General features: G+C 41.2%; 1 protein-coding gene across 1 annotated transcript in view; it reads right to left on the bottom strand.

The window, feature by feature from the left end:
- The window catches only part of LOC126100241 (glucose dehydrogenase [FAD, quinone]-like), a 176,391-nt gene that overhangs the window by 105,474 nt on the left and 53,729 nt on the right, over positions 1–17,188 (bottom strand). The window lies entirely within an intron of this gene.

Here is a 17,188-nt window from a genome sequence, read left to right as displayed (position 1 = left end):
AAGTAACATGGATTCGTCATCTTCAGATGCGGTATTTGTTTGTAGCAAGGAACCTTAAATTAATGAAGGTAATACAACATAAGTTTCCTTTAATTTACGTCTATAGTCACAATCTTTTTTGTTTAACAGATTACCGGTTTCGGTCTTTAATGACCATCATCAGATCTGTTTCATACATTAGGACTTTGTTTTTATGAAACAGATCTGATGAAGGTCATTAAAGACCGAAACCGGTAATCAGTTAAACAAAAAAGATTGTGACCATAGACGTAAATTAAAGGAAACTTATTACGTATACGGGTCACTGTGTTTTTTCGAGACGATGTCGCAGCTTGTGTAACACAACATAGTGAGTAGAAAGGAAAACGTCATTCAAAACATTTAGTAAACATTTGTGGTCGTGTCATATGTTAAATAATGCATTCACATATAAGTTCATTTACTTATTAATCAATTAATCGTCCGTTCACACGCACAAAAAAACAATACTTTATCAGCCAATTATAGTGTCACCACTTTGGAGTAACTGAGACCGACAGCAATCTGAAACAGAGAACAGTCGGCTCAGAGTGTTCCGAATGGTGCTGACTTTTAACATTCCTTACTTTTCACAGAAAAAATGTCTCCAAAACTGAGAAAGAAGATTCTCAAAGTGTACATATTTGCATCGAAATGGAACGTGAATACTGGAAAAGTCAGGGATCAATAGACGGAAGTATCTGGAATGCGAGAGTACAGAAGAAGGTTAATATTAATTGCATATATAAAATACGAAAAGATGTTCTAGATCGAAATGAGGAGGAAAGACGTGAATGGAAAACAGTAGGTATGACATGCACATATTCTGCGGGGAACTGCACGCCATCACCCTTTCCCCCGTTGGCACGTAGCTACGGGAAGCACCTTGAAGGGGCGGCCCACGACTCAGATCTGTCGATGATTACACAATAACAAGACTGAAAATTTTTTTCCAACTGTGTGGTTGAAACGGTTTTGCGCAATTAAGCTCTTCGAAACTAATGCTGGTTCAGTCGCTTTCTTCTAGGAAGAAGACAAGTTAAGCAGCAGAGAGGTATGGCACAGGTAAATGTGATGTCGACATCGTAACAGATATTATGAGAAGAAAAACCACAGGTACCGATAGTCACGGAAGATGATGTCTCAAGTACGTTATGTGGCTACAGAGAGCCGGATGTTCAGAATTTCGCGCAACCATCTTGAGTAATAGGGAAAATGATATCACGGCCTCCAGCCACGCTACGTGCCGAGGTAATCCACCAGCAGACATGTCGCTAGTCGCAGTTTTTCGAACAGTTTCATATTTTGCACCTTTTCTGAGTATGCTTAATTTATCAGTCCTTATATGTGCCACACCCAAGGTCCTGCCTTCATTGTATGGAGTAATCTAATGTTTCTGTTTAATCTTGATACACTTCTGAAGCACCAGTATTTGAATAATGCCAGTTTCCTCATCGCTTCGGTGATCCACTTTCAGCTCCCACAAAATTCCGTAAAGTTTTAGGCGCCTCTTCGTCCATCGATTGGCAAAATTTGATTCCAGCAGTGCTCGTTTGTGGAAAGCTTTCTGAGTGTGCTTGAACTTTGCTTCAGTCTCGTCTACACAAGTTTTCTCCACTTCTACATTACTTTCGGTTTGACTTTGTTTATACGAGTACCTGCACCAGGTTCTGTGCTAAATGTACTGTTCAGTTCTTTGCTTTCGGCAGGAAGGCCTCTGTCGCCTTCTGTCCTTAAAATATACGATTTATTTATCGACATTTTTTTTTAAAAACCAATATAGAAAAAAACGTAACTCTTTCTGCACATTATTTATTAACTCTTGGACGACATTTTCCTATTATTTTAAGAAATTCAGTCGTCATTAAGCCTCCACCTTAAGAGTTAAAGTAGCTCTGTTCAGTATGAGGTGTGTCCATCATGGAGACACTTCATTCTGTGTAGAGATACTTTAACTCTTCAGGTGGGGGCAGGGGGCGGGGGCGGAGGGCCTTAATGACGGCTGGACTCTGCAAATATGATCTGAAATCAAAAACCAAACGATGGAACAATGTTCTTAATCTATAGGACATTGCATACGGAGTAATAGCACAGTTTTTTGTAATTTGATAAAATAATTAAATGTCGGCCGTTTGAAACAAAGATATAGTTTTATCGTGTGTTTTTGGACACACTTTTTGAAATAACTAACGAAAAAATTACAATGAAATTAGCGTATTGCTCATTGCGGAAATGTCATAGGAGTAATTCAGTCAAATTTCAAAAAGATCTTTTTAGTATTGCAAAAGACGAGACCAGAAAAAAACCACAAAATTTTGTCTTTGTTTCAAACATCGACCATTTTTTTTTTAAATTTCGTAAATTTGTGCCACTACGCCATTCGAAATATCCTATGGATTAAGAAAATTGTTTTTTTTATATCAGATAAGATCTGCAGATTGCAGAACGTCCGTCATGAACACATCTCATTTTGGACAGAGCAACGTTTACTCCTTGGATGGCGGTGTTTAATGATGACTAAATTTCTTAAGAAAGATCAGAAAGTTTTGTCCAAGAATAAATAAATAATATGCAGAGCGGTTTTCGTTGAATGTTTCTGCAAAGAAAGTCGCGTGTTTTGCAGGCCGACTAAGGACAATGGACTTATAGTTAAAACAATTTACGATGCATATTACGGAAGGTTTTCCATAGGTCCACAAATGCTTGAAAATACCATGGTCTCCCATTTTTCCTTTTGTTACTAAATGAACGGCCACCATTGCTCCTCTGTTACCTTATTAATTTCTGTGGAACTAATCTCCATTTTTTAACTCTTCAAGCCTTGTTTCTTGTTTTGCACATCCCTCTACTGGGGAAAGCATAGGTGTGGTACGATAGATAGATCGGCACTTATTACGAACAAAATGAAGTAACTAATGTGTCCGTAGACACACTGTGAAAAATTCTGCAGTCGAGTTGCAACGCCAGGTATTAGATAAAAAAATGGCTCTGAGCACTATGGGACTCAACTTCTGTCATTAGTCCCCTAGAACTTAGAACTAGTTAAACATTACTAACCTAAGGACATCACACACATCCATGCCCGAGGCAGGATTCGAACCTGCGACCGTAGCGGTCTCGCGGTTCCAGACTGCAGCGCCTAGAACCGCACGGCCACTTCGGCCGGCGGTATTAGATATTTCCTGAAGTACAATTGTACACAGGTTTTAGTGTATCTGTAATTCCTGATCTGGTAGTAGTTAAGGTTTAATGTCCCTTCGATAATGAGGTCATTAGAGACAATGCACCAGCTTAGACTGGGGCGGCACTGGATAGAGGCTGACCGAGTCCTTTTCCAAAGGAGTCATCCCGTTGTTTACCTTTAGGAGCCCATCATAAATCCTGATAGGGACCAGCACCCGGGGGATTCGAAATTCGCTCTTCCTGAGTACGACTCTGGGGACCAAGCCACTGCACGGCGTCCGCCAGTCATACTGAGTGCGATACAACGATACCTTTCGACTTATTCGTAAAGCTCTATCTCTTCATCTATTTACTGAGGGTGAGGTATCCTATTTCTTATTAATCTAATCTAATGAATACGAGATATGTAATTTGTGAAACTATATAATTCTGATTTTCTTCAAATGAAATCTTTTCGATTTTGAATTTTGGGCTTTGGGAAACAGTGCGATATAGCGTAAACGACGTCACTGCGAAGACACATGTTGCGCATTCCGATTCTATCTATATCCGGATCCCGCTTCAGCTACTGCTGGGTCTGGGTGCTGACAAGTCCTCTCCATTTGGCTCGGTCCTCCCACCACTTTTCTTCCTCAACTTGCTGCCGGGTCACACCTTTCCTTTCCACAAATATTCTCACTCCCGTTTTCCACCGTGTTCTTGAGCGCTTTCTAAGTCTTTTTCCATCCATATTTATTTCATCCATAATTTTGGGGAATCTCTGTCCACACATCCTCTTAACATGCCCGGACCATCTTAGTCTCTTTTTTTAAATTTCTTCTTTCATACTTTCTTGTTTAAGGTCCTTTCTGATATCTACGTTCCTTACCCTGTCCATTCTTGTTTCTCCCTTAACTGCTCTGAGAAATTTCATTTCCCGTGCTTGCAGTCTGCTCCAGTCCCTTTCTATCATTGTCCATGTTTCTCCTCCATAGGTGACAGTAGGGAAGTGATAACTCTTATACATAAGGAGTTTTGCTTTTTCTGAAACGTCCTTATTCCAAATCAGGTGTTTTATTGTTTGGTAGAAATTGCCTCCCTTCTGTAATCTCCTATTAATTTCGTTGGTTATTCTTCCATCACTAGATATTTCACTCCCTAATTAAGTGAAACTGTCCACCACTTTGAGGGGTTCTCCATTCAAAGTAATATTTCCGTTGATCCCTTTCTCTCTTCCAAATACCTTTACTTCACTCTTTATCTTTATTTATTTTTAATCCATACCTTTTCATTATTTCCTTCCAAGCATCAAGTTGTAACTGTACATCTACCTTTTTATCGCCCCATATTACCATATAATCTGCAAAAATCATCTTTTTGTCTTTATATTTTACTAAACTGCCGTATTCATTCCCTCCATCACAATATTAAAAAGTGCAGGAGATAGAATACTTCCTTGTTTAAGCCCTTGTCTTATTTCCAAGTATTCAGAGTTTCCCAATGATGTTCTAATTCTACAATTTCGATTACCCTCCGCATTAATCGCACACGGGGGCTACGCTAAGTTGGCAAAAGTGTTGGGGTACCTCCTAACACCGTGTCGGACTTAGTTTTGCTCGGCGTAGTTCAGCAACTGCACTTCGCGTGGACTCAGAAAGCCGGCGGAAGTGGCCGAGCGGTTCTAGGCGCTTCTGTTTGGAACCGCGCGACCGCTACGGTCGCAGGTTCGAATCCTGCCTCGGGCATGGATGTGTGTGATGTCCTTAGGTTAGTTAGGTTTAAGTAGTTCTAAGTTCTAATGGACTGATGACCTCCGATGTTAAGTCCTATAGTGCTCAGAGCCGTGTGAACTTTTTTTTTTGGCTCAGAAAAGTCGTTGGAAGCACCTGAAGAAATCTTGAGTTATGCAGCCTCTGCAGCCGTTCACAATTGAGAAAGTGTTGCCGGTGTAGGGTTTTTGAGCACGAACTGATCTCTCGATTAAATCCCATAAACGTTCGATGGCATTCTGTCGCGCGTTCTGGGTGGCCAAATCATTCGCTCGAATTGTCAAGAATGTTCTTCAAACCAGTCGTGAACAACTGTGGCCCGAATACATGTTTGGGGACATGGAGTCCATGAATGGCCCTACGAATGGTCTCCAACTAACCGAACATAACAATTTCTAGGCAAGAATTAGAAATAGTTTCCATTCCATGGAAACGCAGCCCACAGCATTAACGAGCCACCTCCAGGTTGCACAGTGACTTCTTGAAGTGGGATCTGCGCCCCACTCGAACACGACCATCAGCTCTTCCCAGCTGAAATCGGGACTCATCCGATTAGGGCCACGGTTTCCAGCCGTGGTCAAGAACCCACGGGAGGCCCTGAAGGCGATGTCGTGCTACTAGTAAAGGCACTTGAGTCGGTATCTGGTTGGTGTAAACATACTTCTACGATATCACTTTTTCTTCTTTTTTTAATTTTCGCATTAAAGAGAACTATATACGTTCTATGAGTGTGATCTACTGAACCGTTATTTTCTATTTTCTGCTGTTATGTACTCAACCTTCGCAATACTAGGGGGGGAAGGGAGGGGGCGAAATTACTTTCAGCCTACCTTGTGAAAATATCGTGATCTAGTCTGGTACTTTATATTTTAAAATTCTGAAAAATGCTTATTTTTTCAGTGTTTTCTTAAGTCGGATTCTGTTACTGTTTTAAGTCTTCTAGTAAAGCTTAACCCAAAAACATGTCTCAATAGTGAATGTGACATTTCGAAACAAACGTCATATTCATATTTTCAGCTTCAGGACCTTTCTTATACATGTAAATAACTTTAAAAAGTAACTTTTGAATGAAAATCGACGACAACTAACGATAATTGTATTTTAAATTTTTTGTGATGGTCATTAAGCGCCGCTTCACTCGTAGTAAACGCACGAAACGAGTTGGTGCTGCTAAGTGTGTGTTAAAAGATATTTTCCGAATCTTTACCTTACTTATACAGCAGTATCAAGTATGTTGTTAATAACACGTTTAACGAAATTTGTTTTTTCGATTGTTTTTTGTTTTTGGTGGTGGACATAAAGCACACCCCCCCCCCCCACCCCAACCCCCTCGGTATTACGCGTTATGGAAAATGTGTTGGTAATATAATTACACTGAAAAGTTTGAGCCGGCCAAGGTGGCCGAGCGGTTCTAGGCGCTACATTTTGGAACCGCGCGACCGCTACGGTCGCAGGTTCGAATCCTACCTCGGGCATGGATGTGTGTGACGTCCTTAGGTTAGTTAGGTTTAAGTAGTTCTAAGTTCTAGGGGACTGATGACTTGAGAAGTTAAGTCCCATAGTGCTCAGAGCCATTTGAACCATTTTTGAAAAGTTTGAAGTATTATAATTTATGTAACATTCTGCGAGATATGAGCTTTGAATGTATCGAAAGGTCACTATGTTCAGAAGTAATTGGGAATTGGGGAATTGTGTAGGCTGATTACTATCGTGCATAAACGAGTACATCACGTGTTTGTAGCAGCAGCTCGAAATTGTTTTCGGTGATGATTACCGATGTGCGGACAGTAGACCGACGTATTTGCTGAGTCGAGTGTTTTCTGTCTGTAGCGGGGATTGAATTTAATGGTCGTGTAAATGAAAGTGATTCTCGGTATAAACTATTATATCGCAACATAATACTATGAAAGCTACAAAACTAGCACAGTGAAGAGACAGGTATATCGAGCTCACTAGTTTCAAGGAACAGCGCGGGCTGTGAAGCTAGAATACTCATATGGTTCCTGCCATGGACCACTGGTAACAAAACAATTATATGAAAGCTAAGAAGTTTAGACAATCTAGGAACATGTTTACCAAGTGAACTGGTTTCGATGTGTAGCGCACATTACGAATGATAAATATACTGAAGTGTTTGTTATCATAGACTAATATCAGGCGAACACATATATACTACTACGTTCGAACAATGGTGAGAAGCGGTCAATAAGAGCGCTGATGGCGGTAAACATAACGTTGTACTGGGTGAATCATGTTATTCTGGGTCGCCGGCTACAGATACTTCAGTCAACGAGGAGCCTGTAAATAAAGCTTTACCACTGCCTCATTAAATGAGTGACCACTTTCAAGAGGGCAAGAGGCAATTATTACCAAGAATTATAATGAAATGGTTTATGACCCGTCAATGTCGAATGACAACACGCTATTTGTCACAGCTAATGTGTTTGTTCACGGACGTTACGACTGTTTGGGAGCTCTTCCCTCGTAAAGCGATGTCATAAAACTTACGTAAGAAACATATAACTTTTTTGCAGAAATTACTCCTACCATTTGTCATTGTTGTTAATTATCTCATTTATCCTAAATCCCACGCACTTTAAATAATTTTCTCAGTAACTTCAAAAGGATTAAACTGAAATTAATGTCTTTTATTAAACTCCCTTTTATACAGGGTGATACACGAAGATATGCAGAACTGAAACGAGCAACGAAATCCTTTCATACATGTGCAGATGAATGCATTGAACTCGGTGGAGACATTTTTGAACATTTATTGTGAATGTATCGTGAAATTGAATGTACACTGTACAACTTCCTTAACACTGAGCTTTGTTTTTTCCAGTTTAACATGAAATCAAGTGTGCTATAGCATTAATAAAAGCAGATTATCTGACACATTCATACAGTTTCAGTTAACGTTATTATCATTATTTTTCCAAAATGAAATTCTCTACAACTTATGTTACCGACTTTGTGCAATTGTCTGGAATGTAAAAAAAATTGGGCCACGCAGTTAATAAATTAAAAATTTTACGAAATTACTTCCTCGCTTTTCATGTTGCTAAATTTCAGACAAAATCTTTTACTAGCCGTAACTCCGTAACTAAACATTTGGGGGCCTATGTTTGTATGAACTTTCTTCTTTAGTTTTACTTGTAGAATAACATATTAAAATATCTGCATATCTTCTTGAATCATCCTCTAGAGAAATATGTGTCTTCTGTTACATCGCCTTCATTCCTGTAGCATTTATGTGTGCTGTAGATTCATCTGCAGTGGTACAAACTTTTTATTTTATGTTTTCTCGATATTTCACTAAATATAAATGTATATCTGTAGTATTTGTGAGTATTACTCCTTTCTATTACATGTTTATTCATGTTACATATCGACTTACGTGGTGTTTAGTGCGAATGATAGAAAAATACGCGCGTCGTATAGCGTCCGCCATTAAGCCAGTTGGCTACGACCAGTGAGGAAAGAACAGGTGGCTTTTCATTGGTTAAACATTTAGACCACGTGAAAACTTTAAATCTGACAGAAGTATGTTGCATGGTTTGTTTACATATCAGAATTCGTCAGACTGCAGGGCCATTGTAGGACTTTGCATACTTTTTGGCGAATATTATTATCCAGTCCGAGCGAATGTAATATTCATTGAATTCTGGGAACGCTCAAAATCTTATGCGTTTGCTTATTCCAAAGTTATATACTAGAAATGCTGTGCACATTTCGTTAGAAACGTATCGTTTTTTTCAGTTTTAACTTTTTTGGGGTCAAATTCCGCTTAATTGCAAATGGTAATTATTTTTATTTGTAAATTATTTATATAAACACGACCATTTCTGTTAGAAGTAATATTAGGGAGGCTCCTCTTTCGTTACAACGACCGGACGGGTGTCTGAATCAAATACTACTGCGCCATCCTGCTCACTGTGATTTTTTGATATGCGCCTGAGATAATGGGTTGAGGTACGGCACTACACACATTGCAAGATTCACAAGCATCCGAGGTGTTTCAGGGTCCACGACACAGTAAAGGCCGAAATAGTAAACGCCTTTTTTCCAAAACTGTTTCAGTGAGAAATCATCGCGCGAACGACAAAGTAGCGGATATCGAAATAAACGACCGTGGGACAGTAAAGGAACTGAAATTATTCGAAGTCCACTGGATCGACGGGAAAGCAGTACAATTCTACATAGACCTTTGCCATCTCGTAGCGGCAGTGTACCGTAGGTCTTTGGAAGGGCGAAGTGTTCCCGATGGTTGGAAAAGGGCACGGGTCATTCCCACTCTGAAGAAGGTCATCGAACAGTCGTATAAAGCCTATATCTCTGACGTCAATTACTTGCATAATTTTGGAACACGTTTTATCGTCGCGTATAGTTACATTTCTGGATGTCAAAGATGTCTGTAAGAATCAACATGGCTCTGTTCGTCCACGAGACCCAGAATGCAGCAGATACAGGCCATGTTACTTGACGGCCGGAAGGCGTTTGATGCAAGTCCGCACTGCTACCTAATGAACAAAATACGAGAGCACGGAATATCAGACTAAATATGTGATTGGAGTGAAAAGCTTCAAGCAGACAGAACAGCATGTCATTCTGAACGGAGACAAGTCTTCAGACATAAAGGTAACCACGGATGTGCTCCATGGGAGTGTTAGACGACCACTGCTTCTAAAAAGATTAGAGGTATGCTAAAAAGTAATGCCACCGAATTTATTTGTGAAGCATTTTAAACCTTTTAAAGTAAAACAAACTTTATCCTCTTTCTACATCTCTATTCTATTTCATGTCTCCATATTTCTTTCTCAACATAGTCACCCTGGCGATGAACACATTTCTCCCAACGAAAGACCAGTGTGTTGATACCATCAGTGTGGAGTGTCTGACTTTGGTGAGAGCGCCACAGCCTGAGCTCCGCTTGAATCGCTGTATGACTGCCAAAGTGGTGTGTTCTGGAAACAGATGAAAATCGGATGGGGTCAATTCGGGACTGTATGGAGGATCGACGACAGAGAAGCCAAGGCGTCGGATTGTTGGAGAAGTCGCAGAGCTCGTGTGTGATCTGGCATTGTGGTGCAGAAGAAGAGGGTACACCATGTGTGGACGAACTCCTCGAATTCTAAACTCGATTACAGCACGGTGTTCCCCACACACAGCCGTAGTTACGTGAGCACACCGCCGCGTTACACGCTACAGTTCGGAGCCCTCTAGCGGGAGAAGATAGCAACTTGCGTAAGCGAAGCAGGAAAGTCGACCAAGACTTATGACGTGTGATACCTCAAGCGATACTGAGAACAGAATAAAGAAATTCAGAGACATTAATTTTCAGCACGCCTTTGTTTATAAGTGATCTAGTAAATAAAGTCGGAAGTCCCCTGAAGCATTTCGCGGATGCTGCTGTTGTATACAGAGAAGTCATATCGGCAGAAAACTGTAGCGAAAAGCAGGAACACCTATAGAGGGAGTGGGGATTGACGCTCAACTAGTGCAACGTATTTCATATCCAAACAAAGAAAGACTCCTTATTCCATTATTACACAATCACTGGAAGGTGCTATTTCCCTAAAATATCTAGGAGAGTGCCTTCCGAACTATTTGAAGTGGAACGATCACATAAAATTAATCATGAGTAAGGTTCGACAAAATATGAATGTTGCTCGTCACTATGGGATCCGCACCAGATAGGACTGATAGAGGAAATGGACAAGATCTAAAGAAGAGCAGCGCACCTCGTCACATCACGAAAGCGTCACAGAGATGGTCAACCAACTTCAGTAGCAGACGCTGCAAGAGTGGCATTCTGCATCACGGTATAGTTTCTTGAAAATATTCCGAGAGCGTACGTTACTAGAATAGTCAAGAAATAGGTTGCTTCCTCGTAAGTACATCGCGCGAAAAGCCCATGAAGATAAAATTAGGAAGATTCGAGCCCACACGGCGGCTTACCAGCAATCTTTCTTCCCGCGAACTATTTGTGATTGGACCATAAAGGGGGGGAGTGACAGTTGTTACGCACGCCAAGATGGGTTGAGGAGTATAGGTTTTGGTGTAAGAGTCCCTGGGAATGTCCGCTTGACGGCAGCCCTTGATGTTGCTTGTGCACCACCGAATGTAACAAAAATGTACAACAGAAAAAAATTCTGTCCTAATACCTAGATTACATAATTCAAGTACAGTAGAGGTGCAAGTACACGAAGCATGTATAAGTAACCTGCAAAAGTTTCATTAAGTTGCGTGAAGTAGTCCTTGAGAAAAGGGCCAGGAAATCAGCAAATTTAACATTAACACAGGAGCATAAATTAAATAAGAAACTGTGACATACCTTGCTAATGAAAACAACCCTTATCTGTTGCTAGAAAACAAAGTGATGTATGAAACGGAAGGATATTAAAAACAATCGAAGACTGTAAACAATATCGAAAACGCTTCGGTGTGAGAAATAGATCTACCAATATAGAATCAGGAGGTATACAATGAAAGTAAAATAAGAACCATAACTATTGTTCTACCAATATAGAATCAGGAGGTATACAATGAAAGTAAAATAAGAACCATAACTATTGTCTCTTGCACTATTTCTTTCATTAGACGTAGTACCATCATTCTGATTGATAAAATACTAAATTTAGACATGTTAATTACAGTCACACTTTCTCCTGCCGATTCCAAATGCAATTTCCATAGACACTGGCTTACTGATGTATTTTAAGACGTTCACAAGCTGGCGCGTTCACAAACTATGAGTTATCTGTAACTACAAATGTAGTGTGGATCAGTTTTCGTCAGCCATTATCAAATAGGAACTATATTACATCCAGAAATGCGCTAATTTTTTCGCTTATTTGTAGATGCTAGTTAGCTGTTGTTTGACAATGTCTTAATAAGCTGAAAAATGGTCAGTAATAAATAAATACCGGCGGAATAACAGAAGTTTGGCTACTATTCATTCTAAATTATTAAATTAGTCCATGGCGATGCAACAGAAGACCTTCATTTGAATTTTTATTTCTCATTTCTTGAATTTCGTACAGATCGCTTGTCATAACAAGAAGACATATCTCTTGGGTCTGGGCGGTGGTTCTAGTGACACACTAAGAGCGCAGGTGAGCACCATATTTGGAACCTGTAGATAGCTAGGCAGGACTTGTGGTACGAGCCCTACATGGGTAAACGTTGTAATTAACTAACAAAAATAGCATCTTAGGGCAATTATTGCATTAAAAAAAGTTGTGTATAGTTGTCATTGGTATAATTACTATCAAATTTTTTTGTAAGAATGAAGTTACGTTAAAAATGCGATTGATTATTTGGTGTTTGAATTTCCTGCTAAAACGTTCACGGTGGCCTCAGGCTGTCACATCTATGACGTCACGAATCAGTATGCTGTCTTGTCTGTGGACCGTGAGGCATATTGTACGCTTCTCGCATGTCTCGTTCACGAGTAAAACTGCCTGGAGACAGCTTCCCCTAGCTTTTAGAGTTCAAGAATCTGCTTCTGATGACGGAAAAATGTATTTTCTGTGCTGGTTTGGACAAAATCGGCTTTCCGCGAAATCGAATTCATTTCAGACTGTCAAAATTCCTGTAACCGTTGTTTTAGAAGGCTATTTTTCTTTTGACAGGACACCGGGAAGAATTGGACGGAAAGCAGTGTGGGGTTTAACTCGCTACTGTCCGAACACGCCTCGGAGAGGCCCAATTATGGTGACCGACCGCCGTGTCATCATCAGCCGACTGGAGACATCAGATGCGCATATGGAGGCTCGTGGGGCCAGCACCCCGGCCTCCCGGCCGTTGTCAGTTTTCGTGACCTGGAGCAGCTCCTACTCGGTCAAGTAGCTCCTCTGTCAGCATCACAGTTTCAGTGCACTCGGATGGGTCAACAATGCACGGCGGAGGGGACAGTCACCCATCGATGTGTCGACCATGCCCGACGGTGCTTAACTTCGGTGATTTGACGGGAAACGCTGTATGCAACTCGGCACTGCCGTTGATGGAGTTTTGAGACGTAGTAATAACAGTTAGAAATAAATTCGCTGATTGCGAATATTTCGGCAGCAAAAAAAAAAAATGGTTCAAATGGCTCTGAGCACTATGGGACTTAACATCTGAGGTCATCAGTCCCCTAGAACTTAGAACTACTTAAACCTAACTAACCTAAGGACATCACACACATCCATGCCCGAGGCAGGATTCGAACCTGCGACCGTAGCAGTCCCGCGGTTCCGGACTGAGCGCCTAGAACCGCTAGACCACCGCGGCCGGCTTTTGGCAGCAGCTCAACCTATTAGTGACATATGAAAACATGTGGCGGACTGGCACTCGATCCCGGATTTCTCGCTTATCGCGAATGTAAGGCATTAGGTGCAAGGTAAGGTACAAGGATGTTGCAGTGTGACGTCAGGAAGTTTTGATACGCCCGGGAGGCGTGCACGTGTAACCGAAGATGTTAAGGCGGCCGCTCGCGATAAGCAGGAAATCCGGGTTCGAGTCGCGGTCCGGCACAAATTTTCGTATGTCAGTAACATTCGTAGGTAGTACCTCTATACCTAATACCACTGATGTCAAGATATTCGCGCGCAGCGGATTTATTTCGAACTAATTTCGCACGCCTGTCGATTGTCAGGAATGTCTCTTCTTTCAGACACGCAACTAAAAAATAGTAATAATTATCTCATGTGGCTTAATGGACAAGTCTTTCAACTGGATGCCATTTCGGTGGGGAATTTTCCTAATCGGTCCAGTTCCCCAATTGGGAAAAATGGCGTTCAGTTCATCGTGGAATCCGAACTGCGTGTCGCGTCTAACGAATCTCCACATCGTTGAGAGGTGAATTCTTGGTTGAAAGGAACGCTGAAAACAAAACAACAAGAAACAAAAAAAAAAAAAAATAAATAAATAAAAATAAAAATAAAAATAAAAAAAATAAAAAAAATCGCAGTCCTACCAGGATTCGATCCAGGGATCTTTCGCTTTCCAAACATGCACTTTACCTATCCGTTTTTCTTCCGTACCTGTGTGCGGACGCTGCATGACATCCCTCAAAGTCCATCGATGAAAACTTCACTTAGCTTTTTTAATACAGAGGGTGACTGGTCCCCTGACCTATCACTCTCAACTACGCTACGCTACCCTTTCGAGGGTTGAGAGATAGGTGTTATTCACTGAAAATTTCAGCCGAATAGACTCATACAAAATTACGTCTACGCCTCTTACGATTATGAGGGGGCCCACACCACAGTGTTAAAAGAAAGACATTTTCTTACCCTTAATGTCTATGTTAGTTAGCCTCTTGTTCCATGGATCATTTGTATGATAAATCATAGTGATGTGGAACGAGTCACATCACAAATTAATTTATAAATGTGGCTACATGCTGAACATTTATGTTTTCTATTTAAAAATACGAGTGTGAGTTAGTAATTCGCATTCATCATATTTTACACATGACAATAATAGAAATTCTTCTACGGAACAAAAGAAGTTGTCAAGGAGTAACTTTTCCGCTTTGTTTTCAAATTTTCCTTTATGTCTTTCAGACGTTTGATATAAATGGGTAAGTGATCAAAAATTTTGGTTGCCGCATTGTGCCCCCTTTCTTGTGCTGAAGACAACCTGAATCTCGAGTTGTGAATGTTATTTTTCCTTCGGGCATCACTGTTCATCACTGTTCCTTTTGAAGAGTAGTGGATTGTTTACAACAAACTATGAGGAAATATGTATATACTGTGGAGCAGTAGTCAGAATGCCCAACTTCTTAAACAGATGCTTACAAGATGATGTGTGTGAGCACCATATACAGTATTATTCTTAGTGTGAGCACCATATACAGTATTATTCTTATAGCAAGTTTTTGAGCAATGAAGACTTTCTTTCCTAAAGACGAATTACCCCAGAACATTATTCCATATGATATTATTGAATAAAATATGCAAAGTATGTCAAATTACTGTTTTGTCTTTCCTTAACATTTGCAATTATTTTAAGTGCAAACGTGGCTGAATTAAGTTGTTTTAGAACTTTCAAAATGTGCTTTTTCCACTTTAAATTCTCATCAGTATGCGGACCTAAGAATTGCGATGTTTACACCTTCTTTATTATTTCCTTACCATGTGTTACACATACAATTGGTGTAGTATCCCTACATGTGCAAAACTGAATGTCCTGAGTCTTCTTAAAACTGAATGTGAGACAATTTGCAGAAAACCAATCAATCATAATTTTAAGAACATTGTTTGCCATTTTTGTTTTTGTATGTGTATGCTTGGATTGATTACAATACTAATGTCGTCTGCAAAAGGAACTAATTCTGTTTGTTGTATATTAGTCAGAAAACGTTTACGTATATGGTGAACAATAGTGGCCCTGAGACTGAGACTTGGGGAACCCCATACGTTATTTTTCCCTAGTCAGAATAATGTTCATGGAATCTATTGGTTGGATTACTAAGTACAACATTCTGCATTCTTTTGGTTAGATATGACATTATCCATTTGTTGGCTATGCCATTAGTCCCATAAAAGTTCAATTTATCTAGGAAAATATCGTGATTCATACAGTCAACTGCCTTAGACGGGTAGCAGAAAATAACAGCTGGCGATATTTTGTTATTTAGTACTTGTAAAATTTGATGAGTGAACATGTAAATGGAATTCTCTGTAGAGCAACTCTTCCGAACTCCAACTGTGATTTTATGAGGTCATTATTGTCACTCAGGTGACACACTATTCTACACTCATGCTTATAAATTAAGCATAATGCTGATACATGGTGAAACAACGCTCTGTTGGGCGGTTAGCGGGTTTAAATCACCTCGGGGTATGACCATGCGGTGCATTTGACCTGCGGTCGACGCACGGTGGCGCTGGCATACATACGTAGAGGTGTGTTAGTGCATGTCAGAGTACGGTGCAGCGAGTAAGTGTGCAGACGTATCCAGACGTGCTAATGGTGACTGTAAGTTGAAAATGTCTCAATGAACACATATTGATGACGGTATGAGGGCTAGTATACTAGGGCGACTGGAGGCTGGTCAAACACAGCAGTGCCCTCCGTGTGCCACAACGTGTGATCTCAAGATTATGGCAACGATTCCAGCAGACAGGAAACGTGTCCAGGTGCTACAGTACAGAAGATCCACAGTGTACACCGCCACAAGAAGACCGATATGTCACCATCAGACCCCGCAGATGGCCACGGAGTACTGCAGGTAGCCTTGCTCGGGACCTTACCGCAGCCACTGGAACAGTTGTCTCCAGACACTCAGTCTACAGACGACTGAGCAGACATGGTTCATTCGGCCGGAGACCTGCAAGGTGCATTCCACTGACCCATGGTCACAGGAGAGCCCGTAAAGCCTGGTGTCAAGAACATAGTACATGGTCACTGGAACAGTGGTCTAAAGTTATGTTCACGCAGGAGTCCAGGTATAGTTTTCATCTGGCGTGAACCAGGAACCAGATGCCAATCCCTTAATGTCCGCCGGCCGCGGTGGTCTAGCGGTTCTAGGCGCTCAGTCCGGAGCCGCGCGACTGCTACGGCTGCAGGTTCGAATCCTGCCTCGGGCATGGATGTGTGTGATGTCCTTAGGTTAGTTAGGTTTAAGTAGTTCTAAGTTCTAGGGGACTGATGACCATAGATGTTAAGTCCCATAGTGCTCAGAGCCATTTGAACCTTAATGTCCTTGAAAGGGACCAGTATGGAGGTCGTGGTTTGATGGTGTGGGTGGGAGTATGATTGGTGCACGTACACCCCTGCATGTCTTTGACAGAGGAACGATAACAGGTCAAGTGTATCGGTACGTCATTTTGCACCAGTATGCCCGCCTTTTCAAGAGTGCAGTGGGTCCCGCCTTCCTCCTGAGCTGCAATCGTGGAGGAGTACCTTGAAACAGAAGATATCAGCCGAATGGAGTGGCCTGTCTATTCTCCAGACCTAAACCCCACCGAGCACGTCTGGGATGCTCTCGGTCGACGTATCGCTGCACGTCTTCAAACCCCTAGGACACTTCAGGAGCTCCGACAGGGACTAGTGCAAGGATGGGAGGCTATACCCCAGCAGCTACTCGATCACCCGATCCAGAGTAGGCGAACCCGTTGTGCGGCCTGTGTACGTGTGCATGGTGATCATATCCCATATTAATGTCGGGGTACATGCGCAGGGAGCAGTAGCGTTTTGTAGCACGTGTGTTTCGGAACGGTTTTCTCAACTTATCATCAATACCGTGG

The sequence above is a fragment of the Schistocerca cancellata genome, chromosome 9 (assembly GCF_023864275.1).
Source record: "Schistocerca cancellata isolate TAMUIC-IGC-003103 chromosome 9, iqSchCanc2.1, whole genome shotgun sequence".
NCBI lineage: Eukaryota > Metazoa > Arthropoda > Insecta > Orthoptera > Acrididae > Schistocerca > Schistocerca cancellata.
This window is presented reverse-complemented; position numbering and strand designations above follow the sequence as displayed.